Source organism: Phacochoerus africanus, chromosome 6, assembly GCF_016906955.1.
Source record: "Phacochoerus africanus isolate WHEZ1 chromosome 6, ROS_Pafr_v1, whole genome shotgun sequence".
NCBI lineage: Eukaryota > Metazoa > Chordata > Mammalia > Artiodactyla > Suidae > Phacochoerus > Phacochoerus africanus.
Window position 1 is genome coordinate 127,186,696 of NC_062549.1, and position 27,742 is coordinate 127,214,437.

At 52.0% G+C, this 27,742-nt stretch overlaps 1 protein-coding gene across 5 annotated transcripts in view; it reads right to left on the bottom strand.

Moving 5' to 3' along the window:
* The window catches only part of LRRC8D (leucine rich repeat containing 8 VRAC subunit D), a 108,020-nt gene extending 82,517 nt beyond the window's left edge, over positions 1 to 25,503 (bottom strand). The window contains exons 1-2 of one of the 5 annotated variants that reach the window (XR_007135620.1): positions 24,528 to 24,957; positions 21,563 to 23,830 (exon numbers count right to left, since the gene is read on the bottom strand). The gene's annotated coding sequence lies outside the window, so the exon portion shown is untranslated. The other 4 variants (XM_047785339.1, XM_047785342.1, XM_047785340.1 and 1 more) reach the window with 4 other exon arrangements.
* Positions 25,504 to 27,742: the final 2,239 nt, after the last annotated feature.

Genomic DNA, 27,742 nt, shown 5'->3' on the forward strand with positions numbered 1-27,742 from the left:
ACTAAGGTGGTTTTGTTTGTTTCTTTGTTTGAATCAGCGAAAAGGGCATCATACACTGACCCTAAGAGATTTTGGTGTCCCGCCTCATCCGTCTTAAAGAGAATACTGAGCTTTTGGTGTTCAAAAGCAGGCACAGAAACCAGAAAGGCAAATACAATATAAACTTACACGTCAGCTTTTTGCATGACAGAACAGGGTAAATAATCTCTCTCCTTCCATATACTTATTGGAAACTCTTTAATCTTCTGGGAAATGAATATAAGGCTGCTGCTGGTGGCCGTTACAACAGGGGTGACCCCGTGACTGGTGCTGGCATCCTGACCCCACAAGCATAAGGAAGCACTACAGGGAGACTACAGGGCAAAGACTCTTAGAACTCCAGCTATCCACGACTGAGTGACTGTAGGACCTCAAAGCTGACCATGAAAACAATTAACCGGAAACAAGATCAGATCCAAAGCCAGGAATTTAGCCATCACATATGTCAAGAACAGCCAAGAGGAAAAGCTCCACCTGCGAATCTTTACACCCTCGTGGCTAACACCGCATTTCCACATGTTCAGCCTCGAGCAGTTGTTTTACTTTGGTCCTGAGTCCAACCTGTGGACCTCGGGATGCTGGCAGAGAAGAGAGCTGTAGACTGAATCTCTGTCTCACTCATACACGTGCTGGGATGTTACGAAAACCGGAAGAGGCTGTGGCCATTCTGTACAATACGTATTGAGTTGTGTAGTGTTACATCGTCACTTTGTCGCTAAACATTAGCAATCACCAGAAATCATGACTTAAATGAACAAGTTAACCCGAAATAAGTCAAAACCTTTGAAACCTTTTAGTATTGAATAAAAAGTTCCCAATTTTTATTAAGGGTTGAGAACCACTGCTTCAAAGTTTACAGTTCCCAGGTAAAGCCAGTTTTCAGTTTAGACTAGACATGAAGGAAAAAGAGGGTATTGAAAAAAAATGAAAAGCCTAACACGCGTTTCTCTCTGCTCCTAGTTCTCTCTCGCCCATAAACTTTTCCTTGGCATTTACCATCAAAGCTTGTTACACTTTCATTCTCAGTTCACAAGCCATTGCGACTGTTCAAAACAGACAGAATGGCAGTGCAGTGTGTTTTAAGAAAATATGCATATATCCTTCCATTCGTCATTTAGAAAGATCACACACTTTATCTCCCCCTGACACACACACGCACACACACCTTCTCTCTCTTCTTCTGATGCACTGACACAATTCTACAGAGGGGAAATTACAAATCACCACAGATACTCCCAACTGTGGAAGAGAAAATAAACAGTTTATCCAGCATGTCCCAGTGAAAATGTACACCAAATTTTAACTTATCTTCTTCTCACTGCAACATAAAACCCCAGCTAAAGAGACCCTCAACATTAAACACTGGGACATGTAAGACAAATAAACTTATTTTCATCTGGGGAGGGTCACAAAAATATTGACTGCATGAAGTGTACATGGGTTTGCCCACAGCCTTCGAGACTACGACCTCTTCAGGAAGTTATCCTGAACGGGGTCGGGAAACCTGGGGCTCTGGGCGATGGGTGCACAGTAGGTAGGGTGGCGGGGTGGGAGAGTCACAGACATTTCGAAGGCGTTAAGTTATTGCTTCTTTTCACTGAGATGTAATCTGTGTCCTGGGGGTAAACCGGAAGTGCTGTTTTTTTAATTCTAAAAAGTTAAAAATGTTCTCAACTGACCCTTCAAAAAGATACTACCCACTGAGACCTGTAAATTCAAATATGTCATTAGAATTTGGGCAGCAGCGAACAAACCACAGTGATGCAAACACAGCTAAATCTAGTCACTAACACAGAGGCTGTGTAGATTTCAAACATGGAAAAAGAACAAACCAATAAAACCCCTTAAGCTGAGGGTAGAGAGGAACGGGAAAAGATGTGGAGATTTAGGTCAAGAGAAGCTCAAGTCAGCTCTGTTTTAGAAACGGCAAGGACCACCGCCTGAATCAGCGCGGCCATCTCTTCCTCAAGCAGCAACTTTCCAGATTACAAGAGAGCCAAGCAGCACTGTAAATCGCCAGACACCTGCTCGGGTCCCAGAATGTCCACTCCCTAATAGGATGATTGACAAATCGTATCTTACCAGCCTCAATTTCCTCTCGCCACCAAATGAAATAAGTGAATCCTATTTCGGGCTGTTAAAAGGAGCAATAAATTGTAAACGAGAACCAGAAAATGTGCTCTGTAAACAGAAGAGGAGGATCCAAAGGCCACTTGTTATTACTCCTGGGTTATGACTTCACTATTATCAAATTCCTCTAGGGCGGGAGTAAATCCTGTTCCTAAATAAGGGACAGGTTTGGGAGGTCACAAAGGCTGTCCTACTTCATCTTGAAACAGGGTGGCAGATGCTGAAGAAAGTCATAAGTAAATTAATGAACCAGAGCCAGGAGTATACCTGGTGGATAAAAACAGAGGCAAAATACTATTGCTGTACAGATCTTTCAAGAGTCTCTCTTAATGACTTGTTTTCACTTTTAATCTCATGAAATATTTGGCAAGAAGTGGCATAAACACAGACATCTCACAAGTAAATTTAAATTTAAGAAGTCCACATCTATCTAGAAAAAGATGAAATTAATTGCCTGGGGCCCATAGCATATCTTGGCTACTTAATGCTAACGCAATTATGCCAATTACTGATATCATCACAATGCTCAAAGCAGCTGCATTTCAAAAGAGATGAAAGTTCTGAAGGAGTACTAGAATAATGGGATCTTAGAATCCAAGTTACCTCTATGCTGCTAACAGGAAAAAGAAAGGGAGGGAAAGAGAGGGTAGGACAATTTCGCCAGGCTGAGTAACTACTACAGATTTTCTTTTCAAAGCAAAATTATTTATGTAATAAATATATTCTATTATAAAGATTCAGCATTAGCGTGGTATAGTCAGCACACAACATCATACATTTAAATTCTACAACTAAACCTGCTTCCAGAGGGAGCCTGGCCGGCCAATAAGGGGAAGGGGTCACAAGCACTTAGTACTGTGATCGTGCACTTGCCCCCCCCCCCAAAGAGACCCTGCTTTGTGGAATCTTACTTTCCTCCCCTCTAGTCATTTGCTTGGATCCCTTCTTCGGAGAGAAAGAGAAAGAAGATGCTACTGGCTTTAACCTCATTCAAACATCTAATTCCAGGCTACAAGCTTCCCATCAACCTGATTCCCCTCGACCCTCTATCCCTCGGTAAACCTGGAGTCAACCAGGTAGACAAATACAGGTGGAGAAACACCAGACTTTCGGTGGGGGCCAGTCGGTCTGATTGAGTCCAAAGAGAGAGGAGCAGCCAGGGAAATGAAGAAGCAAAAAGTCTGTGCATAAAACCAACCTCTCCTCTAGCGTTCTCTCCTCCACCTGTGCGCTTCCCAGAGGGAGCAAGATAAGCCTGTGAAATTGTAATCTACCTAGTGAATTTCAGAAAAGCCGCTCTCAATTTTACTCTGATGAAAAATGACATTTAATGACTAAAGATGTCCGGCTCCTACCTTTCAAAGCACCTCTGTCTCAGCAAGGGAGCCTGGCTAAGAAACCACAACTGGAGTGAACAAGACAGACACCAGACTAAACATCTCAGAACTAGCTGCCCCTCATTCCTGGTCACTACCTTTCCGGTGGCGTGTGTCTGCATCACAAATTCGCTCAGTCCTCCCAGAAGAGAAAGCCAGGAGCGGCTCCTGGATCCCACCGGCTGGAGAGGGGGGTTCCTGAGCCTGGATACCAAGCCTCTAGCTCCGCTTTGCCCCCCACCCTTCACTCTAGACGCGTCCTCTTCCTCCCCCACCTCCACCTCCCTCCCACTCGTCAGCCTGAAAGACACCCATTTCTGTCGATAACCCCTGGCCTGGAGAAGAGGGTGAGGAACAAAGAGCCGCTGGTGTGGGCGGCACGGGGAGAAGAGAGGGTGCAGAGGGCAGCCGAGGACTCCAAGCCTCCCGGGCACGGGCAGCCCAGCCTGGAAAGCGCCCGCCCGGGGTGGCCGAGGAAGCTGGGCAGGTCCCGTGGGCGCCGCGTGCTGCCCCGAGCCTTCCCGCCCGGGCTCCCGCGCACCCCGCCGAGAGGACGGGGAGCCCCTCGGCGCAGGGGAGCAGCCCGTGGGGCACGATCCAGAACCCGCGCGCCAGCCGGGCTGCAGTTGGGCTGGGTGACAGCCCGGCGCCCCGCCACCCCGCCACCCGGCCCCGCACCTGGACCAGACGGCCACCCTGCTCCCGGAGGGCGCTCTCCTCTCCGGGGAGCGGCTCGCGGCGGGCTCCGCGGGCTGCACGCGGCGACGCCGAGGCTCAGAGCTCCATCCCGGGAGCCGGGGGCACCGAACGGCCGGCCGTGCACTTCCTGTTTGAAACACACGGCGGAGGGAGCACGGCGGAGAACGAGCGCCGGCCGCGCCGGCTGCACGGACGCAGCCCCGCGGGGATGGCGGCCCGGGGACCGCGAGGCGGCCGGCGGCCGCCCGGTCTCCCCCTGCCCGGCCTCCCCCTGCCGGCGGCCTGGCCCGCGGCGCACCGGCAGCCCTTCCGTTCCCGGCCCCCGCCCGACGTACCGAAGTCAACTACACGCGGTCCGTCCGCCTGCCTCGGTTTGCCTCCTCTCGGCTCCTCGCCTCCCCGCCTCCAGAAAAAAAAGAAGAAGAAGGAAAAAAAATCGCCTGGGGGAAGGTATAAAGACAAGATCAGGCCCTTCCAGGGGCGGGGAAGCTGGATGTGTGCAAAATTTTAAAGTGGAGAGCCACATCCCAGCATATCTACTGCAGCTCAGCAGCCAAAAAAGAGCTTCAGGATGGGAAACTATTTGTCTTGCGCCTGGCTGCTCAAAAGCGAGAGCGTGCACACAGCAGCCTCCAACTGCCAAAAAAAAAAGGATCTGGGGTTCCTAGGAGCTCTGTCTACCGGGATCCTCACCGGCAGGGCCCCAATATTTCCATTTATCAGGTCCACATAAAAGATGAACAGAGTGCATTCTCCCGAAAACAACTAAGTAGCTCTGTGCCTAGGAAGGTAGAGCCGTTCCAAAGGTCTGGGTTTAGGTTCATTTTGTCACCCTCTGACTTAGGTGAACCTCTGGCGAAAGACAGCAGACAGATGGTTTAAGAAGCTGCCATAGGCAGAGTGCACCAGCACCAGGACTTCGCTTGCGCGTTCAGGGCCCAGTTTCTGGGCTTCCAGATGTGGCCAGCTTCATCTGCATCCTGCCACCCTTGCACAGGAATCTGTCAGGTTAGGAGGCCACTTACAGGGCTGTCTCTGATAAACAGCATCAAGGGGTGGCTTAAATCAAACTTATTCCGGTTGCAAAACTCAACCCGGAGAAGAGAAAGTCAAGGATGATTATGCTACAGAAAAAGTTAACTTTTGATGGAAGTAGAAAGAAACTCATGGACCTGAAGCCCCTGCTCAGGGTCAGACAGCGTCACATTTCAATCCCTCTTCGTCTTAACATTTCCCAACAGATCTGCAAAAGTCCTGTTCTCATATTCCCCGTGGAGGAAACAGGGTCAAGAGAAGTTAAGTAACTGTCCTGATGTCTCGGCTAGAAAGGGGTCACATGGAGATGTGAAGTGCTCTTTCCTAAGTATAAACTCCGGGCCCTTTCCTCTACACCCTGCTAATTCCCCAAACAGCAGCGAATCTCGGAGAAATTCGCAAGCGCAGGGAGCATCTGTGGTCCATTCCTTCGCCCCCAACTGAGCGCGCCATTTCCGCGCTATCACGCTGCTGAACTCGCTGGGCTCCTGACCCACCTGAATAATATGGACCTTGATGGCTCAAGCAGAGGGCACTGTACTTGCCCATTATCTGCCACTGCCTCCGTCAGCCCTTCCAGAATTATCAAGTGGCGAGAGTTCAAAAGGTTCTAGGAGAGCCACTCACATGCCAAGGTCCAAAGTCTGTCAGCTCAGCTGACTAGCATTTGTTCCCTGAATTCTTTTTTCTCTAACTGGGCCCCTTTTAAGACAAAAGCAAACAAACAGGCCGACAAACAAAAACACTCACCAAACAAACCCACCACGCGTGACCTGCGCTTTTAGTGAAAGCTGTCATTCTGTCACTTTCCACTTCCCTCTGACACTCACCTGTCAGTGGCATGATGCTATTAGCCTCCCGACAGGCCAAGAATCGGGGCATGTATTAAAAGGCGATCGGGCATCTTAGCATCGGGGAGACCCCAGACCCTTGGGGGGAGAGCGAGGGAGAAGTGAGCACTTCGGTCTTGTTTTCCGATGACCTGCGTCTCACTCACCTCCCGCGGCAGCACAGACTCTGGAGCCGCAGAGCCTGCAGGTGAAGGCAAGAGGCGTTCAGGGGCGCCGTGGGGGCTGGGCAGGAGCAGAGATGCACTCCCATCCTTCAGGTTCGCGCAGTCGCAGGAGGGGCTTATTACTAAGAACTGCCTGTGCGGTCTTAGCATCCTTCTAGGGGCCAGATCTGCCTCAGCTGCCCCTTTTTTCCTTCTCTGGGTCCCTTGCTTACTTACCCTGGACCTGTCAGCTCTTCATGTCTTTTCACAAATGGAATGCTTCGTCATAAGCCCTGCCATGTCTTTCCCATAAAGGACCTGATGGGAAGGAGACGGGATGAGGGCATTTAACCCAAAACGTCTCTCCCTTCTCTCTCATTTATAAAGATATTTTAAAAACCTGTCAATAATTCCCAGGCTTTGGCTACAATTCCATTTTAAAATAACACCTTTTGGGATCCCTGCCTTCATTTCTCTTACTCATTATAAGTCCAAGGGCCTAGAAGGAAAATCTCTACAAAATAAAATAAAATTCTTGAGGATTTTCCTCGCAAAGCCAAGGAGACAAACTTAAATTAACCTCTGCGGATCCAGAGCTCAGAGTTTGGACAACACGGCGCCCCTAGGATGGCACCTTTCCTGATACACACCCTAACCATCACAGGGCCCAAGTGTCACCGTGTCCTTTCCTGTGGCTCAGCTCCTCTCTGCCCCTTCTGGATTTCATGGCAAGTATTTCCTTCTGTTGCCACTGGGAAGAAAAAAAAAAAAAAAAAAGATGCTCCCAGGTAGGCACAAGTGAGGCCACAAAAGAATAAAACTACTTTTGGAAGAGTGTTGGAGGTTCGTTTTGAAAGTCTCCAATCCCTGAGCAGCACGAGCCGTGGATGAAGACAGCAGCCGTGAGAAGGCCATTTCAGAGGCTTCCAATTAAGTGATGAGAGAACTTTCCTGAGGACTAATGGGCCAGGAGGAGGAGATGATAAACGCATGCCCCCAAATGCTGCAGCTTTTCTTCATCTTAAAAGAGAAAAGATCTTAATTTGGTGATTAGAAACGTCTGCCACAAGCCTTCTCTGGACGAGGATTCTTGGCCATTATTATAGCTGGATTTTTGCAAACAGAAAAAATGACAAGCCGTCTGGTTACCTAGAGATCACCTCACTGTACCAGCAGCTTCGCAGCAGTGTCCCTGTCTCTGTCTCCTCTCCCGGGTGGCACATGCACCTGCTCCTCTGTGAAGGACCTCTCTGGCACACCCACTCACCCCCCTGGGCTCGGCAAAATCTGGGCCGTGGCTCTCAAGGAAGATGTCTTCAGAGCCAACTGGCTGGCTGGGTTGGCACGGACCCACAGAGGGTTATGAGCCATTTTCAAGGAGCCAGAGTGTCACTTCCTAGGGCACAAATGTAGCCAGGGGATGCAAATCACCTTTGAAGAAGGTCTGCCTGCAGGCCAGTTGCGGCTCCCTTCTGGGCACGCAGCTTCCTGGTTTGGAGCAACCTGAGGAGGTAAGTGCTCCGAGCATCCCGCAGCGCGCCCCTGACTTGCAGGGCCCAGCTCAGCAAGCCCTGGCAGGGGGGCTCAGGCCCGAGCGGAGGTGCCCCTCGGCTCTCAGAACCGCCTTTTCAGGGAGGAGCCTTTCCACGGTGCGGGAAGAAGTGGCGCTCAGAGGGGCGAAGTCATTTTCTCAAAGCAGGAGGTGACGGACCTAAAACCCACCCTGGGCTGTTCGTCCTCTTAACTGAGGAGGCCTGAGTGGGTCCGTACTGGCTGTGGCTCTGTTATTCCAGCTCCCCCCCCCCCCCCGCCCTTGACTCAGAAGAATCTCACCTTTAAAACACCCCAGGCCATGGTCTCACTCAACTACATCATGCCGCCTCCCCATCTTGCCAGGGTTTTTGAACGCGGCAACTGTAAACTTGTGTTTTTGCCACGGGCCAACGGATTTTAAGCCCTAGCCATATGTCGATATAAATTAGGTTAAGTATGATCTGAGGTGGCAGCTGGAAAGCATTTAATACAATAAGAAATAAGAAAGATCCACTGGTCACAGTCAAATGGACAAAATCTTAACACAGTCCTCATTCTTCGGGGAGTACACAGAGAGCTAATGCGAAGCGGGCTGTAGTGACTCAGGTACCGTGATTCAGTGAGCAGAAGTATGAAAGATGAGCAAGAAACCAAGAAGATGAGACTAAATGCAAATATACCTGTAGGTAAGTTAAGAGAACGCAAACCGCCAGCAGCGAACAGCCTCGGCTCATTTACTGACCGTTGCTCATGGAGTGAATTATGTAGACTAAACACTGTCCTATAAGACATTTGTCTTTAAAAAGCCTGTCTTGTCTATTCATCTTCTGTAGTGGGTGTTTCTGCTTCCTTACCAAAAAATAGTTTGTTATTTCTCTGTGGGCATCCATCAAAAAATAATATATTAAAAAAACCCCACGACCTAAAAGAACTTGTTCCAGCAAGTCAAAGAAATGCAATGTTTATTACTACAAAAAGAATGTCCTTAAAACGAGTTTTTAAATATACAAATATCTGTAGAATTACACATCAGAAGGCAGCAAAAGATCCAAGTTGATAAGGAGTAAGCTACACCCATCCCTGTCGACTGAGTGTATATATCGCTTCTCATTATCTATTATAATGGAATCTTAAAAGCAATTTACACATGACTTAAGGTGGCAGAGTCGGAGAGTTGGATGTTCATTTCCTGTCCTCTGCCTGCAGTGCCGTGACTAAGGCAAAGAGCCTGAAAGAGAAACAAAGTGCCTGGAAAGCCCAGAAACGTTATTATAAACTTTTGAAAGATTATTCATCACGTCTTGAACTAAACCCAGCTACACAAAGGTCATCCGCTTTACATGCACTGACTCAATTATTCCCAACAGCAGCTCTCTGAGGCAAGAACTCCTATTACCTCCACAGCCCAGACCAGGAAACAAGACACAGAGCTATTGACTGATTTGCCTAAAGGAATACCTCGGGCGCCTTCCAGAACCTGGGCTGCCAAGCGGGCCAGAGCCTGCCTTCAGCCAACGCCTTTTACCACCAAGGGGGCACAACTGGCTTGGGCTTGCGTTCTCAGGCACGAAAGTTCAGAGGGAGTAACAGTCCCCCAATTGGTAAAAGGCTCAGAGGTATTCCTTTTCCTCTGTCTTTTATCTTTATTTTTTTATTTTTAGGGCCCCACCTGAGGCATATGGAGATTCCCAGGCTAGGGGTCGAATCAGAGCTACAGCTGCCAGCTTATGCCACAGCCACAGCAACATCAGATCCGATCCACGTCTGCAACCTACCCCATTCACTGCTCATGGCCATGCCGGATCCTTAACCCACAGATCGAGGCCAGGGATCGAACCTGCAACCTCACGGTTCCTAGTTGGATTCACTTCCCTGCGCCACGCCGGGAACTCCGAGGTGCTGGGAGAATGTCACCACTGGTCGCAGAGGGGCAGGGATAGGTGCGGTGCCAGTTACACGTGGCTGAACAAATGAGCATTGACAAGAAAGGAACAGCTATGTGCAGAATGGACAGGCCAGGACGGAGGGCTGCTGCCTTACCTTGACCCGAACCCTGGACTGCAAGGCTCCAGGACTGCCTGGCTCCGGCACCAATGAATGAGCAAGAGAAGAGAGAAGGGAATGCCGTGAACTTGGCGTGCTTTGATCGTGAGGAAGCCTTTGATACAGTGTCCGATACAGTCAGGATCGCAAATCAACCACAACTTGGGGCCCTGCAAGAACCACGCGGGGCGGGGGGGAGCAGGCTGGGAAGAGAAACCCTGGATACATCTGCTCCTGGACGAAGAAAAGAACCACAAGGGACAGGGATCCATCTGGCTTCCAAAGTAACTTAGAAATCGTTGACACTGTTAAAATCAAATGTGCCTGCAACATACATCGGGGAAGATGTGCAAAGGGCCACCAAGGCCAAGCCAACTGACTCGGTTACGTTAACAGAGAGGCGTAGAAAGGCGGCAAGTTTGGTTTCATAAGGGGCTCCCTTTAATTTTCAGGGAGGGGCTGAGGACGCCCGCTGGGTAGTAACCCCCTCCGGACCTGAAAAGCCAGGACTGAACTACGTAAAGCAAAGCGCCTGCAAACTGGGCGTGTTGGAGATTTCAGGGCCCTCGGTCTGAACCTCCAAACGCATGATCCTGTGATTCCACACGCCCTGGGTGAAGTTCCACGGGAAAGGGCATTCCTTCCACAAGAAGACTGTGTTTGCAAAACTCAGAAAGAAACCAAGGGGCCCCAAGGCTGAAGTGAGAGCTCAGATGAGAAAGTCTGTGGTGTCACACATGCCGCCCAGGCAGAAGGTCTTGAGAATGGTTTTTGCAAACACACGGCAGGGTAACAGCGCAGAAGGAGGAGAGACGAGAGCTCCAACTTGGACTGACGTTATTTTTTTAAGCATAAACTATAACGTCTAATTTTTTTAAAGGTTGAGAAATCGCTTCTCCCTTGGTAGAACCGTTTGCCTTCCCAGCAAAAATGATACTTTGAAAGTCGCTCGTTGATGGAGCACGCAAGACATGGGAGTATGAGAAGTGTGTGACATTTGGGGGGAAAAAAAAAAAAAGGCTTAACTTCACACTGGGTCCCAGGAAAGGTACCAGGGAGCACGACTTCGTTCAGCTACTAAGAGACTGAGGGACGGAACTCTCGGTTCTGTCACCACCACGCCCCAGGCCCTGGACCGCAGGGCTCCTCTCTGACACCTGCTCCATTCCCTTCACGACAAATGCCACCAAAAAGCGGGGGTGGGGAGGGAACCGAGCACAGAGGCATAAAGATTAGAGCCCTGCTGTGTCCTGGTACGAATGGGAAAATGTACATGAACATGATGACGCCCTGAGACGATTTGATATCTTCGCAGAGGAACATGCAAACGCTGAAACCTGAACAGACGGACGTCTGATCACGGGCCCCTCCTAGGGTTTAAAAATCATCCACACAACAAACTCACACGTAGCCTCAAGAGGCCACCAGCCTGTGGCCTTATCTGATGTCACTAAGAAGCGGCCGCAGGCCTTTCAGCACCGAGTCTCGCCCGGGGGCTGCCGGTGGGGTGGGCTCTTGCCCGGTTCTGGGCGTCTGCGAAACGCCCAGGGGACCGTCGCTGCAGCCTGGCTGCGGAACCTTTGCCGCAGACCTAGTCCTTGATCGCGTATCTCCATCTCCAGAATCGGCGACAGCAGAGACGGGAGACTGCTCTCCTCCAGAACCGGGAATGGGACAACCTTCAAAGGCAATGGAACGAAGTCCAAGTTCCCCAGCAGGACACGCGAGGCCATCTGTGATCTGTCCCAACCTCCTTGTCTGCCCCCCCTTGGCACCCTCACCCTGGCACAGCAACGGCCCGCAAAGCCGCCACGTGCTTCCTGTGTGTCTCTGGCTGCGCTCCCACCCCTTTTGCTACCAGTCACTAGCTTTCTCATCCTTCAAGGCTGGGCTGCTCAAGTTTTCTCTGTGAAACCTTCTCTGATCTTTTCCCTGAGACCTGCCCCCCCCCCCCCCCGAAAAAAAAAGCACTCCTGCAACCATCACAGCACATACTGCATGCTGCGCCCCATTATACCAAACTGCTTACAGGCCGGTTTGCCCCCCAAAGCAGGGGTGTTATCTTACTTATCCTCAGTCTGCAGATGAGAGACAGACTCCGACGTTTAGCCCTTCCAGGAATTCTTTTGTGGCGCAGCACGTGAAAGATCTGGCATTGTCACTGCAGCGGCTTGGGTGACTGCCTGAGCTCGGGTTCAATCCCTGACCCGGGAACTTGCACAGGCATGGCCAAGAAAAAAAAGTTTAGCTTTTCCAGTTACTTAGTAGCACTGTAGCCCCTGGCAGGTTGAGACACTTGTAGCCTCGATTTTATAATCTTTGAAATGGACACACAAAATAGGAACCCGACCTTGATGGCCGATCGGGGGATAAAACACGGAAAGCATCTGGGCCCACTGCAGACCACCTAAAATGCACCGAAATGGCAGCTGCAGGGACGACTATTTAGTATTAACTTTTGTTTCCTGTCCTCCTGGAATGCATTGCAGACGCCGCAGGAACTCCAAAAGCATTTGCTTCTACTTAAGAAAAAAAAGCATTTGCTTTCAGAGTCAGAAGCATTGACTTCTTAAGGCCCTTTCTCCTGGCCCAACTCGGTTCTGTTATGAAGGGCATTTCATAATATTTCTATTGAGAAGTCATCTCTTAATCCCCTTTCTTTCCTTCAAAAATCACTGTACAAAATTCTAAGGAACAAGCCCTGTCTGTCCCTCCTACTCCAGCCTGGCTTTCTGCTCGGAACTACAGTAACTGCCTGCAGCCACAGTGTCGCTGCCCAGAGAATTGCCCGCTTCAGCCTCACAACAAACAGCACTTTGTAGGCAAACTGGAGGCGAGCCCAAAGTAGGAGGGGGGAAAACCAAGGGAAAGGAGTTTGGGCCAGAAACTGAGTCGACAGCCACTTTACGGTCCACACTGCAATGCAGAAAAGGAGAGAAGCTCAGCTCAACACACACCTTCCCAGCCGCTCCCAAGCATCCAGCTCAGCTCACCACTTACCCACAGGAGAGATGCCCCAAACTCACAAGGGACGCGCTGGTCCCCAACCGCCTCACACACACACACACAGAGCCACTGCAGTCAATGTAACATCAGCCCATCAGCATGTGTAAGAGCTTCTTCTTAACCTCACCAAACCAGTCCCTCCTGCAGGTATGCGCCCCTCCACCACTTCCATGGGCTGAAATAAACACAAGTCTTGAAAGTCCAAGGTCACACAGCCAGGAGCCGAGAGTGCCAGGACCAGACCCGAATCCTGGAACCTCCCACTGTCCTTTCGTAAGCAGGCGAAGTCACGTATAGGATACTTTCAAAAGCTCACCAAATCCACTAGCTGTACAAGGAAAAGGCGAGATGCTTTTCGTGCTCTCTAAAAGGACTCTGGTGCCGAGAGGGAGGGCACCCCGCAGCCAGGCCCCGGGGCAGCCCCTGGAGGGGTCAGCCCAGTGTTTTAGGACAGTGTTCTGGCGATGCTTCAGCTCTCGGTGTCTGGAAGGAAGCTGTGTCCTGACAGTTTTGTTCATCTGGTTTGAGAAGGAGGTTAACACAGGAGGAGGATCTTTTTCTGTTGTTTTCATCACCCTCTGACCCTGAGCTTAAAGCTGAGGTGACGTGGAAAGTAAAAGAAGTTTCTAAGGCCTCTTTGCGATCCTCGCCGTGGGAAGGGCACCAGAGGGCACAAAGCGATCCTCAAAAGCACAGATTCTGAAACCGGGACTGCCTGGGTTCCAATCCCAGCTCTGTCACTTCCAGCCTGCGGCCGCGGGTTCCTAGGCTGCCCCCAGAGGGGACCAGGGGCCCGGGCTTTGGCCAACCTCAGGGACAGAACGGGCTGGTGTGAGGCGCGCGCAGGCTGATGCGGTGCCAGGCTCGTGGAAGGGCCACGCACGTGTTTCCTCTTGTTATTTCCAGGATAGATTCGTCACCCCGACTGTGTTCTCCTTCAAGCATATTTTAGAAGGTTCGAGACGACTTGTGCAATTTGTTAATCCATAATGATCCAAACCAGCACAAGGATCATTTACCAGGGTCCCTTCCTAAAAGGCTCTTCCAGGATTTCCATCTGCGGACTAGAGCCCCTGGAAGGACAAACAGTGGAACTGGAAGAATTTCCATCCTTCCCGGGGAACAATGCACAGAAGCCTGCACTCATCTTCAACGCTACCTACAAACTAGGCTCCCACACTGAGCAAAGCCAAACCAAACAAAGACCCTGCGGAGCACAAAACTAACACGGGGGAGCACTTTAAAAATGCGCTTTATGTTCGGAAAGCAAGCAAAGGGTTCAGAATGTAAGTGATGCCAGCCGAGAAAGCCGTGGGGGCTGACCGTCCCCAGGGCTAGAAGGAAACATGCTGATGAAGCAAAAGGGTTCTTTTCCAGAAAATGCTGGAATTCCAGGAACCATGTGCTATCCTTGGGATGATGAAGGGAAAAAAATTTTAAAAATCCCCTCTGGCCGAGTCTCTAGACCCAGCTAGGCGGAAGTCTCACCTCTCTTTTCTTTCGGAGACGACAGATTAGACTGAACCAATGGAAGGATTTTTCCCAGAAGAGCAGATACAACTAAAGGTGGCACCAGGAGGAAGGGTCACCACACAGGCCTGGGGGCGTGCTCTGCCCGGGGCACCGGGCCAGGAAAAGGGGCTAAAACTCACCCATCCCCAAGCAGTGTGCCCTGTGCCACTAACCGTCCACAGAGGGACTGGGGCGCTGCACCCAGAGGCGCCGAGCACAGCAAGCTGGTGTCCAGAGCCGCGGGGGAACAGGGGGCTACGGTGCACACCCCCTGGATCAACGCTGAGGTTGGGGGTGGGGGGGGAGTGTTGGTTTGCACATGGAGGCATTTCCAGCCTTCCTGGTTTACTCTGCGATGTCGCCTGCTCTGGCGTCCCCTCTTCCCTTCCTCACTCTAGAGTTTCCTTTGTGACACAAACCCCTTCTTGTCTTTCTCACTGCAGTTCTCCTTTTGCAGAAGCTACAAGTTCATGTGCACAGGGGAGGAGTGGCCAAACAACCGCACTCCACCCGCCCACAGATCCTGCACTATTTCTAAATACTCAGCAGGTGGCCATGTTCCCTCCTCACGGAAGGACTCTCCTGTCCCCTCTCCTATCGCCCCCAACCCAGTTTGAAGATATACGAGTTCCCCTTATGGCTCAGGGGATTACAAACCCGACTAGTATCCATGAGGATGCGGGTTCCATCCCTGGCCTCCCTCCGTGGGTTAAGGATCCGGCGTGGCCGTGAGCTGTGGTGTAGGTCACAGACGCCGCTCAGATCCCGCCCTGCTGTAGCTGTGGTGTAGGCCGGCAGGTGTAGCTCTGATCTGACCCCTAGCCTAGGAACCTCCATGTGCCGTGGATGTGGCCCTAAAAAGGCAAATAATGCATATATATATACACAGAAATTGTCTTCTCTTCTGGGGTAGACGACCCTTCACTCCAAGAGGCTCTTACCACAGGGCCAACTGCCTCCCGCTCATTATGGCTCCTTAGGCAGGACAACCCCTTCCAATGCCCCCACCTCGGACTTGCTATACCAAGTTTAACGGGCATAGGCTGTTACCACGACAGGCAAGGGCCGTGTGGTTTGCTCTGATCTGCTTTCCCGGCGCAGGCAGAGGTGCTCGAGCCATGACATCAAGTCTTGATCTGTGTCCACTTTTCCAAAGTGTGCTTTGCTTTTATTCAAATCCCAGGCTTCCGCTTACCTGGCTAATGGGCGAGATCTATCTCCGCAGCCTTGGCTGGAAGGCTGGATCCAGCCCACGAAGCTATTTTGTTCGGTCTCCGGGAAGTTCTTCTTTAAAATGCTGAGTTAGCCAGTCTTTTAAAATCAGGAGATTATTAAGTAATCCAGATTTCTGGCTTACAGCGAAAAAAAAATCAGAAGCTCTGTCAAGACTGGCCCACACTCCCATATGGCCAATGGCTGCTGAGTAGATCTGCTCACCAGGCCCCTTAGACAGGGACCTGCACCTGCTGGTTCAGCCCAAAGCCCCCCCGCCCCCAGATCCCCCTGCCTCCAGGTCGAGGACCCGCTGCCACAACATCTCATGGAGGCCCTGTCCAGGCAGTGTTTGGGACTTGCCTGGGACCACAGCTCGTATCCAACTCTCTCTCTCTGGGCAGTGCAGAGATTACACCTGCTATCATCAAGGTTCTGCTCGGTACAGAATTTCCAGGTACGAGTGACTCAGAAGGAAAAGAATTTAGAATCAGGAAAAACGTCCCATAATAGAGATATATTGGACAAGAACTAAGTCAAAGTCTCCCTCTCTCTTTCCCTCTCCCCCCCACACCCCCCCCCCATGTGGGTACAGAAAGGGGATTCCTTTGAGCAAAGCTGTGCAACACTGCAGACCGTTCCCAATTTGTGCTTTATTATGGGCTAAATGTTACTGTGAAGAATAAAACCATTAACGTGGAAACTCAAACAAGATGAATTTACCCCACTGAAATGATTATACTTGAGCACAATAAACCTGTAAATAAAACAGACGATCACAGGGATATTGATTGACTGATTCAGTATTAACTCCCAGGATCTGGATACTGATGATTTATTTAAATCGCAGATATCTGTGATAGTGTTTATTCAGAAAACATCTGGGTGGAATATCTTAACACATATGACCCACATCTTTATATACTCATGGGTAGCAGCATTGTGGGGTCAGATCGAATTAGAACAGTGTGCTATTCTGTCACCAACACCGATGATAAAAAATAGGGCTAGACAACATGACATTGATGATAGGGCTACACAAGGCACCAAAACAAGAGATTTTATTGTCTTTTCTAGGGCCGCACCTGTGGCATATGGAGGTTCCCTGGCCAGGGGTCTAATCGGAGCTGTAGCTGCCGGCCTACGCCAGAGCCACTGCAATTCGGAATCCGAGCTGCGTCTGCGACCTGCACCACAGCTCATGGCAACGCCGGATCCTTAACCCACTGAGCGAGGCCAAGGATCGAACCCGAAACCTCACGGTTCCTAGTCAGATTTGTTAACCACTAAGCCATGACGGGAATGCCAACACAAGAGATTTTAAATGACCCTCTCAATTCTAGGACCAACTTGCATTCAACTGGTTTTACCGACAGGTTGATATTTTCGGAAACCACTGTGTGCCAAGGAGAACAGGGCCTGGAAGCCTGCAGAGCTGGGGACAGCTCACCTCTTCACAGCTGTGCGCCCAAGGCGACAGATCTTGGTCCATAAATGAGAACCAATCAGGTGAGGTGTAAGGTCCCTCTTATGCCTCCAACTGGAGCCTTCTTCTTTAATCGACATATGAATAGTATTATAAAAGGAATATAAAGAAATCAAAGAGAAATAAGAGTACAGTATAAAAGGAGAAGGAGCTTTGAAATAAACAAGACTAGCTTCAAATTCCACCTCCACCACTTCCTTGTGAATTTTTTTTTTTTTTTTTTGCAAATCACATAACCTCTTAAGCCTCAGTTACCTCCTCTCTAACGTGGGAATAACTTCACCTTCCACTCAGGATTGTTTTAAGGATGAAATAAGAATGCATGTAAATTCCAGGGCACAGATTCGGGCGATCAGTAAATGCCTAATAAATGACTGTTATTATTAACTCTGGATATACCAGAAACGGTCCAGTTATTTCTTGGGCAGGTAAGTTTTAAAAAACTAGTTATAGCTGATGGCTGATACACTGATTTTAAAAGCTTATTCTGTAGGGTGCCATTGCAAGCATCAGGGGAGCCTGATTTTCCACAGAATTTTAACATTCCAACATTTCTTAGAAGTGACTCGGGAACAATCTGCCAGGAGAGTTTGATGGGCATGGCTCTGTCCTGGCTCCACCGGCTGAGATCTGCAGAGGCAGCTTCCTGGTGGTCAAAACCCTTCAGCGAGAAGGGCTGTCTTGCACTTCCTTCCTTCTGCGGAATTCGCTGCAGTGATGCTATCTGCTGATGCGGAGCTGCTTCAGCAGGGGGATTTATGGGTTGCTGGGGAAGTGCAGCCTTTTCTGTCAAAGGTCCTATTCCCGGCAAGCAGAGGAGGAGAGCAAAAAGGTTTTCAAGGAAATAAATGCTCACGATAGAACCGAACATCGGTCTGTGGGATTCTTCCCCCACAGCAGGTGTCAGGAGCAGGATACGGATCCCTTGACCGCCCTCAGAGAAGTAGTGATTCCCAGACTTTGGATGTCACGGACTGGTGAAATTTCCAAAGAAGACGGTCGTAAAACTGCCCGTTTTAGGTGACCAAGAAATGATACCAAAAGCAAACCGTCACCATCCTTTCAGAAAAGGGGGGAAAAAATTACCCCCTCAAAGTAGGAAGACCATCCCCAGCTTAAAAAAACAAACCAAAAAAACCCCTAATATTCCTTTAAATTGAATAAACTTAGTATAGCACTGAAATTAAAACTGAAAAGCCTGCTGCGTTGTCTTTACTCCTGTTTTCCCACAGGCTGCTGTAACTGTCACGATGGACCCTCTCTGGGAACTCAAGAATGGACTGTGCGTTGGTCCCCTCCTGCCACCCAGTGCAGGATGCAGTGGCTCCTAGCGGCACCCAGTGGACCATCTGCTGTCTTAGTCATCATTTTCCAAGGACACAGATGTATCTTTAAAGCTCTTTGTTTGTCTTAACAACCAATTGTGGGTCTGTTGGGCGCAAATGTTTCAAAACCTTTCTGAAGGTCTCTTGGTCGGTACCCAGTCTTTCTGTACAACAACTTAAGACGGTGCTTCTCGGCCTCGGCTGCACATCACAACAACTTAGAAGGGAAAAGGGCCCTTTTCAAAAGGAAACTCCACTCCCACAGACTGATTCCATGGGTATGGGGAAGGAGCTGGGCTCCTGCAACTTTTTTTTATTTTTTATTTTTGTTTTTAGGGCTGCACCCATGGCATATGGAGGTTCCCAGGCTAGGGGTCCAATGCGAACTGCAGCTGCCGGCCTACACCACAGCCACAGCAACGCCAGATCCGAGCCACCTCTGTGACCTACACCACCGCTCGCCAGATCCGAGCCACCTCTGTGACCTACACCACCGCTCACCAGATTTGAGCCGCATCTGCGACCTACACCACAGCTCACGGCATCACTGGATCCTTAACCCACTGAGCGAGGCCAGGGATCGAACCCCCAATGTCATGATTCCTTTCCGCTGCAGCACAACGGGAACTCCAGGGCCTAGGCAACTTTAAGATATTCCCCGGACTGATTCTGATGCCAGTCAGGGCTAAGCAAAACAGGTACCCTATTTTTTTTTTTTTTTTTTGCATTGATCCTCAATTTACGTCTTCTAAAGCTTGAAGGCATAGCCCTCAGGCTTTCCTTCAGGTGTCCAGTCCCTGCCACGCATGGGGCGCTAGGAAATCAGTGGAGCACAGGACAGACAGACCCCTGCCTCTGCACACTGACAGAGCACAGCGGCAGGTGGACAAGGAAGCAGGCCACGGAAACAGCACATCCAGCCTTGCTGGGATGACGGCAACAAGACAGGTTTCCTCTGACTCGAGCCCTAGTGGTTTCATGGGCTTGGGAATCATCTCCTCGCAGCCGTCTTCCTTCCAGATACTAGAAACCCCAATATTTTTTATCTGAAGAGCCCAGAGGCAAGGCCCTGTCCCGCAGCGTTTCTCTCCTGGCAGGGCTGACCACCCTTTGGAGGGATCCTGACACTGGTCCTTCCGGTCTGGTGTCTCACCCAAGGTCAGGTGCCCGGGCTTTGAACGAAGCCCAGCAGGAACTCAGTTAACACGGTTTTCTGCTTTGTTGCCAACATCTTTTTGCTGAAGCCTAGCATTTCCCATCCTTTTTAATCTGCAACAAGTTGGGACCCCGTCAAAGTGTTCGCCAAGCCCTTTCCTGGACGTTCCCACCCAAACACCACCCTAGGACAGCTCCCGAACGTCCTCCTTCATACCTGACCTCATAGAGGCCCACGAGGAAACTCACCTGCAAACCTCTCAGGACCAACATATCCTAGTCCCCTCTCCCTGGAGGACAACCCCACTCGTTAGCGATCGCATCAGCAAGCTCACTGTCACCTGTTAAGCTAGAACCGCCACTGGGTGCGCCTTCTTTTGGATCAATTATGTAAATGAGACCTAAGGGAACCCACTGTTTACATACCTCGGAGCAGAGAAATCTTTAGCCTCAGGCTTCATTTGTGGTCGTTAAGGCAGACGGATGCTAACGCTTGCTCTGTCCCTACGTGTGTGAGCTGCTGCACAACCATCGCCCCCACTCCCACCCCCACCCCGGGCCTCCATTTCCTCATCTATCACATGTAACAGTTGAAAGCCCCATCCATAAGATGCTCTTTCTACTCAAAAAGAACACACTGCATCCTTAATTCCGAGGAGACGTCAACTTCAATGCAGCCTTTGAAAGGGTAAGAGGACAAGCTCTAAGCGTTTTCCAGTATCTTCCCCTCCAGAAATCACATATATTCACGAAACATCCCTTCTTCTCAGAGGAAGAACCTTCATCTCTGGAGGATACAGCCAGGCTTCCCACGCGAGCCCGCAGAGAAGTGAGAGCAGGCAGGCTGTACCATCTGGACAGGAAACGCACCAGCCCCGGGTCAGGCGGGGCACAACGGCCATTCCTAACAACGATGTTGCTGGCTGTGACATCTGGAATTTCGTTCTAGCACTCTCTGCACTCTTGGAAGGCTCCCACCAGAGCCAGGGAACTGATCCCAATTGAGTTTTCTGGATAGATCTGGAACATTTGGAGAACTTGGCACTAAGTTACCTAGGATTTCTGACCCGCCTGTTTCATAAGACATCTGAAGGAGTTCCCGTTGTGGCTCAGTGGTATAGAGGCCAACTAGCATCCATGAGGACGCGGGTTCGATCCCTGGCCTCGCTCAGTGGGTTAAGGATCTGGCGTTGCCACGAGCTGTGGTGTAGGTTGAAGACACGGCTCAGATCCCGCATTGCTGGGGCTGTGATGTAGGCCGGCAGGTGCAGCTCCGATGAGCCCCCTAGCCTGGGACCTTCCACACGCTGCGGGAGTGGCCCTAAAGAGACAAAAAAAAAAAAAAAAGACATCTGAGAATGGCAAGTTCCTGATGTCTTCTCAGTGAAGACGTGAAATCTGATAAGTATGACATTATACCAACGCCAAGCTCGAGCTTAGTTGTGGGAAAAAGGCTTGTTTCTAAGCCCCAGCCCCCTCTCCTTCCCCAAATGCAGAGCTGTCACTAATTAAGTATTTCAGGCATACCAGCAAAAAAAAAAAAAGGCGGGGGGGGGGGGGGCTTAGCCTGAGTGGGAACCAACTTCATACGAGGTTTTTTGCCAATTATCAGTTATTATTCTGTTTATCTCCTCACAAATATCAAAAGCAACTCTGATCTGGCAAAAGCCTCACATGTGTACAGAACATGAGAGTTTCTCTTCCAGATGTCTACACAGAATGACAAAGACCCCAGAGGATGGAGTACAGATTTCAGGGGCTTGCAACAGACTCAAACAATTTCGAAAGGGCCCATCAGGTGCAAACATTAACAAGGGCTAAAGTCAATGTAGCTTGGCCTCGAACACAAATTTTTCAGAAGCCCCTAAACAGGGTGGGGGGTGGGGGGTGACCAGCCCCTGGGATTCACCTCCCTCTCTCGGCAGCCCCAGCTCTCAAGCAGGACCAGCGGTGCCAGGCAACTGGGTGCCAGGCAACTGGGTGCCGTGCACTGTTAATATAAGTGACTACAAAGTCATTCTCCACACCTCTCTTTTATGATCAGAAGGCAGAATACAGATTTTAACATCTCAAAAGACTGGACCCAAATACATAGGCTAGCACTGAACAGGGACAAAGACAAACAAACCAAAAAAGATGCAAGCCACTTGACACCCACACACACACACCCCCCCACACACACCCCTGCACAATGAACACCAGACGCAGCGGTTCACCCGGCACACGTCTCAGATTTCTGACGGTCCAGAACCCTGGCCGGGAGTCTGTGCTTGGCAGGTCTGTAAGCTCAGGCCACAGGAAGCAGACATGTGTGCCTTGGTCTCCGGAAACCGCTGTCCCTCTGTACTCTTCATGGACCAGATCGAGCCTCAATCACCACGTTTAATTCCAGACACCATCACTCTCCACGAGCAATGCTGACAAGCCGAGGAGACCTCCAGAAACCACGTCCCAGGCAGGACCGCGGAAAGAACTGGGACCAGTTTGCCTTGAGGATGGCATACTGGCTGCAAAGTGAAAGGGCCAGCCTGGCCACATGGGTAGTTCCAGGGGAAAAGAATCAACAGGACAAAGGTTCGAGGAGGCAGAGTCTTCAGCTCTGAAACCATCGTGCACACACACGGCTGGGAGGCCACGGCTTCCTGAGGACAGAGTCCCCACTCCTGGGGCTGTTGAAACAGAGGCTGCCTCGCACACGCGAGAATTTACTAAAGTAACACGTCGGACGGAGACTCCTCTAAAATGCCAGTTCTAATCCTGACTCCCCACCTAGGCAGCATTTCACTGCCCTGCCAGCTCGTCTGCCCAGATCTCTGATTAGGATGCACCCAGATCTAATCAGGTCGGGCCTCCTGGATGGGCTTCCTACCCTCAACGGCCTTCCTCGCAGGTCAGAACCACCTCCTCCACGGCCTCTGCTGAGAGGCACCTTCCCTTCCCTTCCAGCGGCCTTCACTTCGGCGGTCTGGGCAGGGGGTTCCCAACCTGGGCCCTCCCGACAGCCTGGATGGGCGAAGGCCCTTCCCACACACCGCGGGACGCTCAGCAGGCTCCTGGCCTCTACTTGCTCGCGGTTGGCTGTACCTGCTTCCTGCCTGGGACAGGCAAAAAGAAAAACGTCTCCAGATGTCATCAAAGGCCTGTCTGCCGGGAGGCAAAATGCCCCCAGCCCCAACCCCTCGTGAGAACCCCTCTTCTTGGGGCAAATGATTAACATGCCAACTTGTGGGGCACATGCTCCACGAACCAGATCCCCTCTCCCTCCCCTCATCCAGCATGTCCCCTGCTGGAGCCAGGCAAACCTATTTTTGACCCATGACACACCTCAAAGCTTCCCTAATAGTGCTCCCACCCCCTCCCCCAGCACTCCCAGTGGCTGCAAACACCCGGGCCACCGCCCCATCCCTTGGTCCCAGGCCACTGCAATCTCTTGCTGCGGGAGGAGGGGGTTCTGCCTGAGCTACCCTCTAGTGGCACCAGAACCCTCTCCTTCTGGGTTAAGGCACCACGGCCCCCTCTCTGGTTCTCTGCTTCCTGCTGGTTCTCAATAAAGACTGACTGGTGTTTCTCAGAATGTCAATGGCAGCTCCAGGAAACCCCTGACCACCTGCCACTTCAAGAACATATGGGATGGGCCCCAGTTTAAAACTCTGACCATAGCTAGTGTCAGTTTAGGTCCCACACTGAGACAGAACCAAGTCTGAGTTCCCAAATGCAGCTACCAAGATAATTTAGCTATTGCGAGCACACATACAATTTTAAAAATTAATCAAAAGAGCTCTGTACCATATAAAAATGAGGAGAAAACAAAGGCCAAGTTTTTTGACCAAGTGTTTTAAATTCCGTAAACCTTGGCAGAAAGAAAAAGACACAACTATGGCTCAATACTTCAATGGTTGCATCATGCACACTCCACCGCGGGAGTGGAAGGGACTGGGGGACCGGGTCATGTAAGGTCACTCACTTTCCTTTCTGACCTTCCAGTGTGTTCAGTGCTAATCAGCAGAAAGAAAAGGCAAAGTACACACTCTCTCGGCCTCAATGAAAACAAGACAAATCTAAGATAAAATGTTCAAATATATTAATAAACCAGGCCAATTCAAGATTTGGGATCCCCCCCCCCCCCCCATCTAGCTCTGTGGATTACCTAATCATTTCACCCGAAGCTCTCTTACTAACCTACTGGGAGCCAAGGCTCCGAAGAGACTTTGCTGGATCCTTATTTTAACTTCCGAATTTTCATCTCGGATCTTTGCTATCCTGATCTTGCGTTTAGTCGACTGACCTGGATGGACCACAGCAGAAGAGACAACCGTGGGAGGCGGCTGGTCAGCATGAGTGAGCTGTAAAAACAAATGCGCCCAAGACCCATTTCCTGCCCTGGTGGCCGGGCTCTACCCGCAGTTCTAAGCCGGGCAGAGGCCCCGCAGCTTTGGCGAGGAACCCTCTGAATCAGTGTCATTCTTGGCACTTGCAAGCACCCCTTTGGTTGTTTACCAGGTAAACAACCCTCACCATTGCTGCCGGTCCAGACTCCTCCAACGCTCGGCCACAGAACACATAATAGGTGCTCAATAAACGCTGCCTGAATGGAATCTGCTTCCCAAAGCTGCTGAGCAAAGTTTCGAGAAGCTAGCTTTTTCTCTCTTGACTCCTGAATCTCTTTCAAAATATGTCGTCAGAGTTTTCTTTGCCCAACAAGAATTCTTTTTCAAAGTCATGGAGGAGGAAAGGCGGAATCGCACAAGGAGCCACACAGGGGCCCCGGCGGCTCAAGCTGGACGCCACCCACCCACGGTCTCGGCGAGAACTTCCCAGTACGCATCCCCCATCTTTCTGCCTCCCTCCCGGGCGCTCCCACCCTCTCGCCTCGCACTTTTCCTTCCCGGAAACCCTACCGCCCCACCTTGTGCCACATCCTCCCCACCTGCGTGGGCGAGTGGCCCGCCCTCCCCACCTCCCCGTCTCGCACCGGGACCTACCTCTCCGCCCCTCGACCTGTGGCAGCTCTTCTTTACTGCAGCTGGCTTTTTAAGAAACCAGAAAAACTCATCTCTTCATCCGTCAGGGACACCCCCAGATAAAGCGGGCGAGAGGGAAGAAGGCCCCTAGCACCCCTCCGGCAAGCGGAGGGGACGATCCTCTGAGCAACCTCCCCCAAACCTCCTCCTTTCCAAGCCCCTGGACGGGATCCGAGCACAAGTCCGCCTCCCAAGTGCCCACGCTCCCAAACAAGCTAGAAGCGGATTATACCGGTACCCAACCCGGAGATGGCCCGCGGCGGGCTGGGTGCACCTGCGGGCCCCCGGCTCCCTCCTCCCGGCGCAAGGGGCGGGGCGGCCTCACGTCCCCGCCCGGCCCACCCGGCGCGGGAACCGGGCGCAGGGGAGGCGTTTCTGGAGAAGTTGAAGGGCTCACCTTCCGGGCGGCGGGCCAGCGAGGCCAGACACCGAACACCCACCTCCGGGAAGAACCCGCCGAGCCCTAACCGGGTCTCCCCGCCCTTCCGATGGGGCGGAGGGAGGCGAGAGAGGGGTGCGCGCGGGGGGGGGGGGGGAGCCGGGGGAGGCGCTCGCAGGCACCGGCCTCTCGCAGGGCCCGCCCGGCGGCCACCGCCGCGCAAATTGCCGAAAGCCGAACGATCCACGGGCCCGGACGCTCCGAGGCGGGCGCCCGGCCGGGTCCCGCTCGCCGCCCGCGCCCTCCGGGCCCCCGGGCCCCCGGCCCCCGGCCCCTCGGGCCGCGAGGTCCCAGCCGCAGCCCCGGCTCGGGCCGCGGCGCCGCGCGGCAGGTCCCCGGCGCCGGCGTGGCTCCCACCCGCGCAGCCCCGGCCCCGGAGAGGCGCGCACCCACCTTGGGGGCGGCCCGGGCAGCTCGGCCGCCGAGCCCCGGCTTAGGCGGAGGCGGGAGGCGGCGGCATCACCTGCGGCGGGCGGCGGCTGCTCCGGGACGCGCCGGGGCGGGGGGGCGCGCGGCGCCCTGGACCCTGATCCCGCGGCCCCGCCCGCGGCTGCCACCTCGAAGCGCGGCGGAGGAGCCGGGGCACCCCGGGCGGCGGCAGCGGCGGCGACGGGAGCAGCAGCAGCACATGACTCTGTAACGGGGGGAATCAGACAAAGCGTAACATGGACTCCGGGCCCGGGCAGGCGCTGCAGCTCCGGGACCAACCGCAGCCGGCGAGCGCCGCGACTGGCTCGGCCGCAGCCAATGGGGCGGTTCCGGGCCTGCATGTGACGGCGAGCGCTCCCCCCCCACCCAACCCCCGGCCGCGCACCCGCGCCTGCCGGGGGTCCCGGCGCTTCCGCCGCGGGGCGGGCCGGTGAGCGCGGGGCCCCGGCGTCGGGCCCCGGCGGCGGCTGGACGGCGCGCAGGTGCACGCGGCGGGGAGGGGCGGCCGCCGCGGATCGGGGGCGCCCGGAGGCTCGTCTGTCAAGCGGCCGCCTGGGCGAGGCGCGGTGCCCGGCCGCCAGTGCCGCCGAGGCGGGCGCGAGGCCACCTCGGGAACCTTCGCCCTTCCTGGGGCTGTCTTGGCGGCCGAAAGTCTGATCGTCAGATCGGAGAAAATGCACGGAAATGGTAGGGGGCGATTTTGCTGAGAAGTCATTCCAGCGGCTTCCAACCCTACGGAGAACGTACTTATCTGGGATTTAGGGCAAACACAACTTTATCTTGGCACGGATAGCTTCCTGGCCTCATTCGTTCTGTCTCTGCTGTTAGAGACATGCTAGAGTAAGTTCTTGCTTAAGTCTGAGTCTACTCCCCGCTCCCTCCCCTCCCCGCGGGCCTCCCCCCCCCCCCAGTTCTTTTTTGCCAAAAATGTCCAGCAGGCAAATGAAAGGTTGTCCTCCGCTAAGCGGTGTTTTCCAACCCAGTAGTTTTCTCTCTTGTTTTTGTTGTAAGATCAAAGTATATTTGCCGTCTCTTTCGTGGGTGGGGAGAAGCAGGGGTCAAGGACTAACATCTGGAGGAATGTTTGGAATTGTTGGTTTTTAACAGGACGGATGGTTCAAGCCCCGTCCTTCCGTATCTCCTTTTATCGGAATCCTCTTGTTCCTTTGAACAATGGGCCTCTTAGCTCCCTTCTACCAAAGATCTCTCCCTGGCGGGAGGTGTTCATTCGACAAGAACTTAGCCTCTGAATGTTCCTCAGAAGCCTGTTGGGGAAAATTGCAGGTTCTCAAGAAGGTGTGAGTCCAGATGTAGTGAGGCAGTAAGGAGAGGGGGCTTCTGGGGATTCAGGAAAGGGGTCGGAGAGAAGGGGCTGGAACCCACCCTTGGCGAGTGAATACGCGCTCCTCTGGCACTGGAAGTAAAGAAGAGCAGCCCCGAGGAGGAGGAGTATGAACCAGGGTCCAGAACACACTCAAGGGACAGCCCTAGGCTGCCTGCAAGGTGACACCGAATGTCGTGTCCTTCCAGCCTCTTGCTTTTGCCTTCCGTGCCCTGTCCCCCAGGCCAGCAGCCTCTCCTATTCCACACGCCCAGCCCAGAAGGAGGTGTGTAGGCAGGAGCTGTGGGGCAGGTGATCTAATCACCCTAGGGGTTCGCCCATCTGGGAGGTTAGAGCTGTGTTAAAACGCTTAGCGTCTAGTGCTGTGATATTTTGACTGAAAACACGTCCCGACCACAATTAATGTGGAAGGTTTTGCTGTTTGTAAAAACACTGGTCTGTGTTTTGATCTTCCCCAGGTTTTAAACTCTGATTCTAGGTTCGAGAGGAAATGGGATTACAGGGTTGGGATAAAACTGAGCAAAGAAAAAAGTAATACTCAGAAAACAATCAAAAGTAGAGAAACAGGTACTTGTTCTTATAAATATGACTGCAAGTGGGGTAAGTCTCTTTGGGGAACAGTTTGGCCATTGGGGATAAAAATAATATTTGTGGGGGTTTTTTTGACCAGGCAATGCCACATCTGGGATTTTATGCTTTCTTTTTCTTTTTCTTTTTGTTGGCTGCACTCAGGGCATGTAGAACGTCCTGGGCCAGGGGATCGAACCCGCACCGCAGCTGACCCAAGCTACTGCAGTGACAATGCTGGATCCTTAACCCATTGTGCCACAAGGGAGCTCCAGGCATTTTTACTTTGTACATATGGGTGCAAAAATTATGTATTTCAGAAATATTTACACGATGTATAAAAATACATGCACAGGTATGTTTATTGCAACATTGTTTGCAGTAGAAGAAACCTATAGT